Source organism: Rhineura floridana, chromosome 1, assembly GCF_030035675.1.
Source record: "Rhineura floridana isolate rRhiFlo1 chromosome 1, rRhiFlo1.hap2, whole genome shotgun sequence".
Lineage (NCBI taxonomy): Eukaryota > Metazoa > Chordata > Lepidosauria > Squamata > Rhineuridae > Rhineura > Rhineura floridana.
Genome location: NC_084480.1, coordinates 299165113 through 299174956, shown reverse-complemented (window position 1 = coordinate 299174956; position 9844 = coordinate 299165113). Strand labels below are relative to the sequence as shown.

Below are 9844 nucleotides of genomic sequence, written 5' to 3'. Positions count from 1 at the left end.
TGTTTTTAAGATGTTTTATAAAATGTTTTGTTTTAAAGAAATTTTATAGATGTTTTTAGTGTTTTATCGCTTGTTTGCTGCCATGGAACCCTTCTGGGAGGAAGGGTGGGAAATAAATTTAATCATAAATAAATAAATATGAAAGGTTGTAATTCAACATAGCGCTAAGCAAATCATTCCATAAGTGCAAGGATTTCTCCTTGCACAATGGAACTATCTGCCCCTCCCTGTTCCCTGCAGTCCCCTAAATATGTTCTCCCCCTCCAAAGCAGGTTTGGGGATGGCAAGGAGTACTTGTGGGGAAAGGAGGCAGAAAATCCCGTTGTGCTAGTGCTAGTGCAACTTTTTAGTTGAATACTGCCTGACAGCTATTAATGCAGCTGCCTTTGAAAAGGGAAGAGCAGGTAAATTATAATCTGAAGCTTTATAAGAAGATTGTGCCTGCTCTTCAGCCATTAAATCATTAAAGAGATAAAGGATCTGACTTACATATAAAACATGGCTAATATCCACATAGTAGGAAACTATCAGCTTCAAAAACAGTAAACCAGAGAGATTCTAGAGCACCTTCCATCCCCTAGGATCCTAAAATGCTTTCCCACAACTGTGGATAGCCTCATTTTTATTCAACAAGAACATGGTAACGTTCCGTATACAGTGAACAATCTTTCTCTAAAGTGAAGTCTTAGATGTGTCAGCTCTTGCCCAAGAGAATTTCTGTAAATATGCCTAAATCACTGATACATGCAATCCAGGCCTTCCCCTCCCACCCTACTTTATTCTAAGTAAGTCAATGTTTTTAAAGGATTGGGTGGGAGTGGGGTGTATTTGTACAGTACATTGCTAATGACAGTTCTCCTTTGGCGAGAATGCAGGACTGTTAGCGCCAGCAAAACACTATAAATATTAAAGGGAGGTTGCTGGTGGCAGAAAAAGTTGGAGGAGTGGAACGGAGATATTTGATAACCACGTTCCCCATTTATTGGAAGTACATGTCCGTATTTGAACATGCTCTTCTTAAACAACGAACAAGACACAAGACATGTCAACAAGCATCATCTTCTATTTGAAAAGGAAACATTTTCTTATTCCAGAAACTCATAGGTTTTCTCTCAAGTTTTTCAGATGTGGCATGTATCTAGGGACTAGTTGGTACAGTCAGCAAAGTCAAGTGCTAAAGATTTTTCCCCCCTCCAGGCTGTACTATTTCAGGCTGGGGTTTAAGTTAACACATTACTTTTTCAGCCTGCAATGGAGGCTGGTTCATTAGGGCAAATGGAGCAGTGCCCCACCAACCCCAGTCTGCTCTGAGCCAGCTTCTCAGCTGCCTGCCTTCTTACATATCACCAGTCCAGAGACTGGCCCTGGGTGTCAGTTTCCTCCTCCTTCTTAGTGCTGCCCTTGTAGAACCCAGCCGGGACGAAGTTGGGGACAAAACTAGAAGGAATTGGTTCCGCCTGTCATTGGCTCTGACTCAGCCAATCATTGACTTTGGCCCCACCTACTGTTGGGTGCCTTGCCTTCCGTCCCACGAGTCCCAACTGCCATCAGCCTCCACTGTCAGCCTGACCAAGTACTGTTGGGTGTACCCAAGAGCACCAGTCTGCAGAGCTGCAACAAGGCAATGGGAGGATGGACTCAGTCATCGGCATTAACGGGCACATCCATACCATACATTCAAAGCACTCTTACACCACTTTAACCATCATGAAGACTCCTGGGAACTGTAGTTTGTTATGGGGGAGCTAATCTGACCTCGCAGAGCTACAAGTCCCAGCACCCCTCACAAGCTACAGTTCCCAGGATTCTCCAAGTAGTATAAGAGTGCTTTGAATGTATGGTGTGGAAGTGATCTATACCTCTGAAACTCAGCTATTTTCTATCTTCTATGGTTCTGGACCAGGGCCGCCACTACCATTGGGTAGAATGAGGCAACTGCTTCAGGCAGCAGATGGTGGCAGCCAGCAGCAGCAGCCCTACAGACATCCCTCCTGAGCCCTCTGGTCATTACCTTTCATTGGTGATCAAAGCTATATACATCACCTAAACTAGTCAGCTGTCCTCAGAGGCACTGGAGGATGCAGTTCTTTTTCCGGTGTTCAAGTAAGAGTCAGTTGCCAGTCCCATCAGCTTCTGTACATTGAATGGCAGTGGGGGGATGGGGGGAACACAACCGTTTTGTCCTTTGCCTCAAACAGAAAAATGGTTTGGGCTGGCCCTGTGGCATACCTTGGATTAACTTGGACATTTCTGAAGTCCTGGGAGAATGACATCTCTCTCAGGCATGGCACCACCACAAGACATACTCATTGCCTGGTAAGGGCATTCAGATTAGCAAATGGAGCCTGATTAGTTTTGCCATAGCCTGAGGATGATCAGCTAATGATACACTGAGGTGGTTTTTTCTTACTGGTGGCTCCAGTGTTCAGGAATGCCCCTCCTGCTGAAATAGGTGAGGCATCATCAGTATTGGCATTCTGTCGGCTCTTGAACACACACTTACTTAGGCAAGCATTTCCCTGAACATGAACTTCCTGATCTAATAGCTTTAACTTTTCTTATAACTGTCTTAATTGTTATACTGTTAACTGGCTTTTTATTATATATTTTAATTATGTTTGGATTTGATAATTGATTTTATTCCTGTAAACTGTTTAGAATCCATTTTGGCATATAAGTGATATATACATTAATTTAACAACAACAGCACTCAGACAGTGGCCAGGGCCAAGCATCATGGAGGATTATGCCTGGGAGGTCTTTTGTGCCAGTGGCCATCTCCTCATCCCTATTCCATTCCCACAACACTCTGGAGTGACACAACCTTTGGGACATTGGGTGGCAAATTCAAAATGGCAGATGGAAGCCACTTAGTGATGGAGCACCAGGGTTCTCCCCCCCCCCAATTTTAAAGAGGAGCTAGAATAGGTATCAATGATGGGTCAGGATCCACAGATGGCACTTTGCCAGAGGCTCCTTCAGTCCTGATTCCTGGGTTCTATGGTCACCTTTGCCTACCATGCTGTTAGCCAATGCAGCAGGGGGAGGGAAAGGAGGAGGGAGCACCTTTGCTGCTGCTGTCACTGTTGTCGATGTCCGGTGAGGAAAGGAAATGGAAAAGTGTGTTTGGGGAATGGAGGTGACAGAGATGGGTTTGGGGGATGGGGGAGGGCAGTAAAGATGGGCAGGGAGGATCCAGGTACTATTATTTTGCTCACAATTTAATTTGAGCTGAAGAAGAATTTCAGGAGTTGTAGGACCCACCTCTCTGGTGGGCTTTCTGAGTCCTGTAAATTCATTTTAGAGCTTGAGCTCAGTTTGGAACATAGTAAGCCAGTAAGCCAGACCACCGGTGAGCTACACTGACTGGCAATCCGCTCTCCAGAGTTTCAGACAGACATCTCTATTCATATCTAAGAACCAACCTGCTGGATCTAGCCAATGGCCCATCTAGTCCAGCATCCTGTTCTCACTGTGGCCAACCATATGCCCATGAGAAACCTGCAAACAGGACCTAAGCACAAGAGTACTTTCCCCTCTGTGTATTTGGAAGCATATTGCCTCCAGCTGTGGAGGCAGAGCATTCCCATCATGGCTAGTAGACATGATCCAGGAACCAATTAGGCAAAAATAAAGTGCTGTTAGTATTAACTTGTAGCTACAGCCATACTGCCCTGAACAAGCCTGATCTCATCTGATCTTGGAAGCTAAGCAGGGTTAGGCCTGGTTAGTACTTGGATGGGAGACCGCCTGGGAATACCAGGTGCCATAGGCTTAGAGGAAGGCAATGGTAAACCACCTCTGAATACCTCTTACCATGAAAACTCTATGAATCTATCTATCTATCTATAAGATTCATAGGGTCGCCATAAATCATAATCGACTTGAAGGCATATAACAACAACAGTATGAACTTGTACAAAAATTACAATACTGTAAGATAAGCTGATGAGCTACCAAATAAACATCCATGTACTGTAATTATTCCAGTTGTTAATTAACAGCCAAATAGATATAATTGAATGCTCCAAATATGCCAGTTGTTAATGAGATCCAGGGGGTGAAAATTTCAGTACCAGGAGTGGCGTCTTCTTTTCTATATAAGGCGTCCATCAAATTATTTCTTCAGGCAGCTTTTGAAATTCTTTTTTGTGAGATTTTCACCCCCTGGATCATGGATTTATTCCTGGAACATATTCCTGAACAAAAAAACATATCAGACAAGGATCTGAGGCAATTGGGGGTTTAAGAAAATTCCCATCCTTGTACAGTCTCCATTTTCAATCTTAGGAAGTCCAAAACGGGATGAAATCCAGATCTTGTTAACAACTGGAATATTTGGAACATTTAATTATATCTATTTGGCAGCTAATTAACAACTGGAATAATTACAGTACTTTATGATGGAGCACTTCATGGATGTTTATTTGGTAGCTCATCAGCTTGTCTTACTTATGGTATTGTAATTTTTGCATAAGTTCATATTAACAGCCCTTTATTTTTGCCTAATTGGTTTCTGTATGTCCTTTCCTTTTTTGGTCTCACACTTGGGACCTTCCCCGCTATTTAGTAGCCATTCTCCTCCATGAATATTTCTAATCCTTTTTCAAAGCCATCCAAGTTGGTGGCCATCACTGCCTCCTGTGGGAGCAAAACTATAGTTTATGTGCTGCGTAAAGAATTACTTTCTTTCGCCTGTCCTGGCTCTTCCAACATTTAGCTCTAGTGTTATGAGAGAAGGACAAAAACTTTTCTCTGCCCACTTTCTCCACGCCATGCATAATTGTATACTTCTATTATGTCACTGCTTATTTGCTTTTTCTTTAAACTAAAAAGCTCCAAATGCTGCAACCTTTCCTCACAGGGGAATCTTTCCATTCCCTTAATCATTTTAGTTGCCCCATTCTGAACCTTTTCTGAACCTATCCTAGATCTGCATCGATTGATATAGATACAGATATAGATATGCCAGCATTTCTGTCAGCGGCATCACTAGTGGGAGTGCGGGGGGTGCGGACCTCTGGCGTGCGTCCTCCTGCGCGTGCGCGTACGCGCTCCAGGCTAGCGGTGGAAGGCCCGTCCCGGCTTCACCGCCAGCGAGCGAGCACCTGCTTTCCATCTCGCCCACCCGCCTCCGAGGAGGAGTTGGCTGCGCCGACCCGGAGTGCTTCTCGGCTCCTTTGCTGGGCAACGGTGCAGGGCGGGGCAGCTCTGGGTGTCACCCCCCTCAGGTTGTCACCCGGGTGCGGTCCGCACCCTCCGCACCCCGGTAGTGACGCCCCTGTTTTCTGTTCATGTACATATGCATATGACCATCTCCACTCTAAAGTAAAGATGGGATGAGAGTGGAAGTGGGTGGAGAGAAAGGGAGATGCAATTAATTGACCCCTCCTAGATGTAGGACACATTAGCAGTAACATTTAGCAAGTACATCTTTTGGGGGGCTAGTAATGGCTTTTGCAGTGTTGCCTTTTGAGAGGTTGAGAACACTAAAGAGTTTCATCACTCATGGTGTCTAGAGGAACCCTTTGTTCACTCTGGCACAGGCACCAAGTGGCCTCAGGATGGCTCTGCCATTGCATCCATACAGGACCCTTAAACAAAAGATCGATAATTTATTTTTTGGGATGCAACAGCTCCCATCCTACTTTTTTGTGCATGTAGATTTGCTTCCTCCATTGAAAGAAAGAAGGCAGCCAGTGGCTGGATCTGCACATCATAGTAAATCATGGTTAATGATTTCCCGGGAAAATGCAAAGTGCTCTCACTGTATTTCTCCCCATTAGTGAGGAAGAGGAACAAACCATAATGCGTGGCTTAGCTGTACATCTGAACCAGGGATCCTGGTTTATCTTGCTCCAAACAAACTATGATCTGAAGCCAAGGTTTGTTCTTGACTTCTCAAGACTGCTTTAGTGAAACAAACCATGATCACTGATTTGGACATAATGTTAAGCCAAGGATTGTGGCTTGTTGCTCCTACTAGGGTAAGAACCAAGTGGAAGCGATCTGTGCATTCATGGTAAACTATCAACCATGGCTTCAAATACACTCAATGGGCACAAGAGTTTCATGTACACATTGGATCACAACTTGGGGCTCCATTATTCGGGATATTTACTTATTTATTTACTAATATTTGCTGCCCTTGCATAAGCTTTTCTATTGTAATCCATTGCTGTAACAGCTGAAAGAAGTAATTTACTGAGGTAGTGAGAACATAGCTTTCTTTCTTGGATAACGAGAACAGCTGGGATGGAGCTTTTTGAGGGTAGCTTTTTAATTAAGTAATTTATTCAGCTTTGCAGTGTAAAGCTTAAAAGTCATTTAAGTTACCATTTAGATAAATTACCATAATTGGTGTTTGACTAACTGACTGAGCAGTTCAGAATCTTTAGAAGCCTTGGCTTTAATTATTACAAGCTCCTAATTCCTATTAACTAGAATTTAAATAATTATATGCACAAGAAAAAAAATGGCAGTGAAAAGGCCGCAGTGTAAAATCTGGACCCTTCTGACACCAGAAGGATGCTGAAATTCTACCGGCCTGTTTAGAGTGACAATAATGGAAGAAAAAATCAAAACCAGCAAGTGGTGTACAACTATTTGGGAGAATAAAGCTGTGAATCTCCTTCCACAGGGAGTATTTAAGAAAATATTGTGTCCATGTTACAGACTTTTAGTGCTGCTCAGGCACAGGTTTTCCACAATTTAGCTGGAAAAAGAATTTAAACAAAACAGGGGTTCCACACAAACATTTAATATTGTACAATATTATTCAGCAATGCCTTTTCCCGTGACCAAGATCCTTTTATAATGACTATTCACAAATACATTCCATTCAGCAAAAGTCCTTTCCCATGTTAACTAAAAGCTTTCTGTTTGCAGGTTTACACTGCTTTTGGTTTGTTTGTTTTTTGCTGTCATGCTTAATGCATCATGGGATTCCTGAACGACTACTGATTAAATTCACTAACAGGCAAAAAACCCTTGCGGTTTAAGAACATACCTATAGACAACAGATATTTCTATAAAACTTTGAAAAGCAGGGAAATTGGACAGCTCTAGTGAATGCACCAGGGGAGCAGGAGACTTGACCTCCTCTCTGAGATACTTTACTGCCCTACAAATGTGTAATAATGCAAACTAATTTGGGCTGGTCTTTCACAATCCAATCCATTTTCTGTGTAGTTTGGAAGAATTTGGTAACATGTACCTCGGAGCTTATGGTGAGAGGTGGAAACACCTGCAATCAGGACTACATCTCCAAAGATGGAGAATTATATTTTTTGTATTTTGTTGGTGTTCTTCTTACTTTGCTTCTTTCCTCTGTTACTACTGTTTCTACAGAGAATCTAACTTAGAAAATTATATTTCTCTCATTATTCATCCTAGAAATCTGTGTCAAATTTATTTTCATTAATTTCAAAGCCTTTGTATTGATCAGGGGTAGGGGGAAAGAAGGCTGGAGTGGGCATGGTGAAGACAGCCTTTTGTATTTCAGACTGGGGGTTATGTTCTATTTCTATGTTATGTGGATTAACAATTGAATCTGAAATTGAAGTTTCATGTAAAATCAGACTGATTACAATATGTTGCTACTTAAGCAATGAATCTAGCTGTTGGAAAAAACAACCTTGGCCTGTCGAAGACGTATGTGTTCAGGTTGCTCTGCTTAAACCACTCCACTTAAGGATGGGTGGGTATGGTCAATTAAAAACACAGAGCACACCTAGAATTTTGCTAGAATATATTTCACCTCCCACTGCTTTATCTTGTGCAAACTGAGACACTCCTCATGTCCATTGGATACTATTCTGCAGAATAGTCAGTGCCATTATTCCACAAGTATTGCTGTACTTCACATATTCACAGAAACAGAAGCAAAAGAAAATCATTTACTAAAGGAAACTTCACAAAAATTACAAAGTAAATCAAACATATTTAAAGTAACTATCTGAACTATATCAACTGTTTTAATATTTTTAAATTATTTTTATTAAATTTTCACAAAGGCAACATATAGCATGTTGTATTAACTTGTACAAACTTTTCTCAGGTAAACAACTGAATGTAAAATACAAACATGCAGTGTGGTTCTCTGAAGATGTAAAGTTATCAAATAAATTGTTTTAATATTGTTGCTTACTCCCTGCTAAGACAAGATCAGCACAGCCACATGTCTTGTTCCTGTTATTTGGGCTGATTGCAGGTGCTGCCACTACTCACCAAATGGTCAGAGGTACATGTTACTAAATTCTTCCAAGCTACACAGGAAGTGGATTGAACTGTGAAAGACCAACCCAAATTGTGTTTCCATTTATACAGATTTGTAGGGCAGTATCTCAGAGAGGAGGTGAGGTCTCCTGCTCCCACAGTGCTTTCATTATAGCTGCCCAATTTTTGTGCTTTTAAAAATCTGATAGAAATATCTGTTGGCTATAGGTACGTTCTTAAACTGCAAGGTTTTTCTCTCTTTTTTGCCTATTAGTGAATTTCTCTGCCTTTTAATCTGGGAGGTAAGAAATGGGATCCTGTGCAAGTTTGCTGAGAGTGGATTGATTATTTGCATGCTTATTGAGTTCAATGGGATTTACTCCTCTGTAATCATGCTTAGGATAGGTGAAACTGACTACAGAAGGATGGGGAGGAGAGGAGGAGAAAGGGCAGGGGCGGAGGAGGACAGGTTTGATAATTTCCAAGCTTATTGAGTTCAGTGGGATTTACTCCTGTGCAATCATGCTTAGGATAAGTGAAACTGACAATGGGGGAGGAGGAGAAGGGGGAAGGAAGGCTGGAGTGGGCAGGGGAGGAGAAAGAAGGAAGAGGGGAGGGGAGGAAGAAGGGAGAAGGAAGGGAGAGGATAGGGGAAGGAGGGCAGGGGAAGGAGAGAGGGGGAAGGAGATGAGGGGAAAGAGATGAGGGGAAAGGCAAGTTTGATCATTTGCATCCCTACTGAGTTCAATGGGATTTACTCCCATGCAATCATGCGTAGCATAGGTAAAACTGACCATTGTGAAGGAGGAGGAGGAGGACGAGGGGGAGGGGACAGGAGAGGAAGGAGGAAGGGAGGGGAAAGAGGAGGAGGGGATTAGAAGGGGAGAGGGAGGGAAGGGCAAAGGAAGGGGGAGGGAAGGGGCAAAAGGGAGGGGATAGGAGGGAGGAGGGGAAGGCAGGTTTGATCATTTGCATGCTTTTTGAGTTCAGTGGGATTTACTGCTGTACAATCATGCTTAGGATAGGTAAAACTGACTTGGAGGAGGGGTGGGGAAGGGGAGGAGGGGAAAGGGAGGAAGGGGGAGGGGTGGAGATTGGGTGGGCAGGCATTGGGCAGAGAGAAATCCCCTTTCCTTTCCAAAAGGAAAACATTGTGAACAGTATCTTTGTTTTTCAGGGTTTCCCCCACCTTTTTATTCTACAACAGGCACATGTAAACTCCCACCCAAGTTCACACCAAAGCTGTCCCTGGCCACATCCACACCAGACCTTTATTCCACTGTAAACAGTCATGATGTCCCCCAAAGAATCCTGGGAAGTGTAGTTTGTGAAGGGAGCTGAGAGTTGCTAGGAGAGGCCCTATTACCCTCGCAGAGATACAATCCCTAGAAGAGGGGCTGACTTTAAACCAGTCTGGCCACTGGCACTCTGTCAGGGGAATAGAAGTCTTGTATCAACTCTCAGTAGCCTTCACAAGCTACACTTCCCAGGATTCTTTGGGGGAAGCCATGACTGTCTAAAGTGGAATAAAGGTCTGTCATGGGTGTGTCCCCCTGATTAGCCAAGCCAAACAGCTGTGAGCCTGGCTTTTAGAACACTGACGGTTCTTACTGAGCATGCCCAACAC

At 43.2% G+C, this 9844-nt stretch overlaps 1 pseudogene; it reads left to right on the top strand.

Annotated features, from left to right (window-relative positions):
* Positions 1 to 3656: 3656 nt before the first annotated feature.
* Positions 3657 to 3775, top strand: LOC133375737 (5S ribosomal RNA; annotated as a pseudogene).
* The last annotated feature ends 6069 nt before the right edge of the window (positions 3776 to 9844 follow it).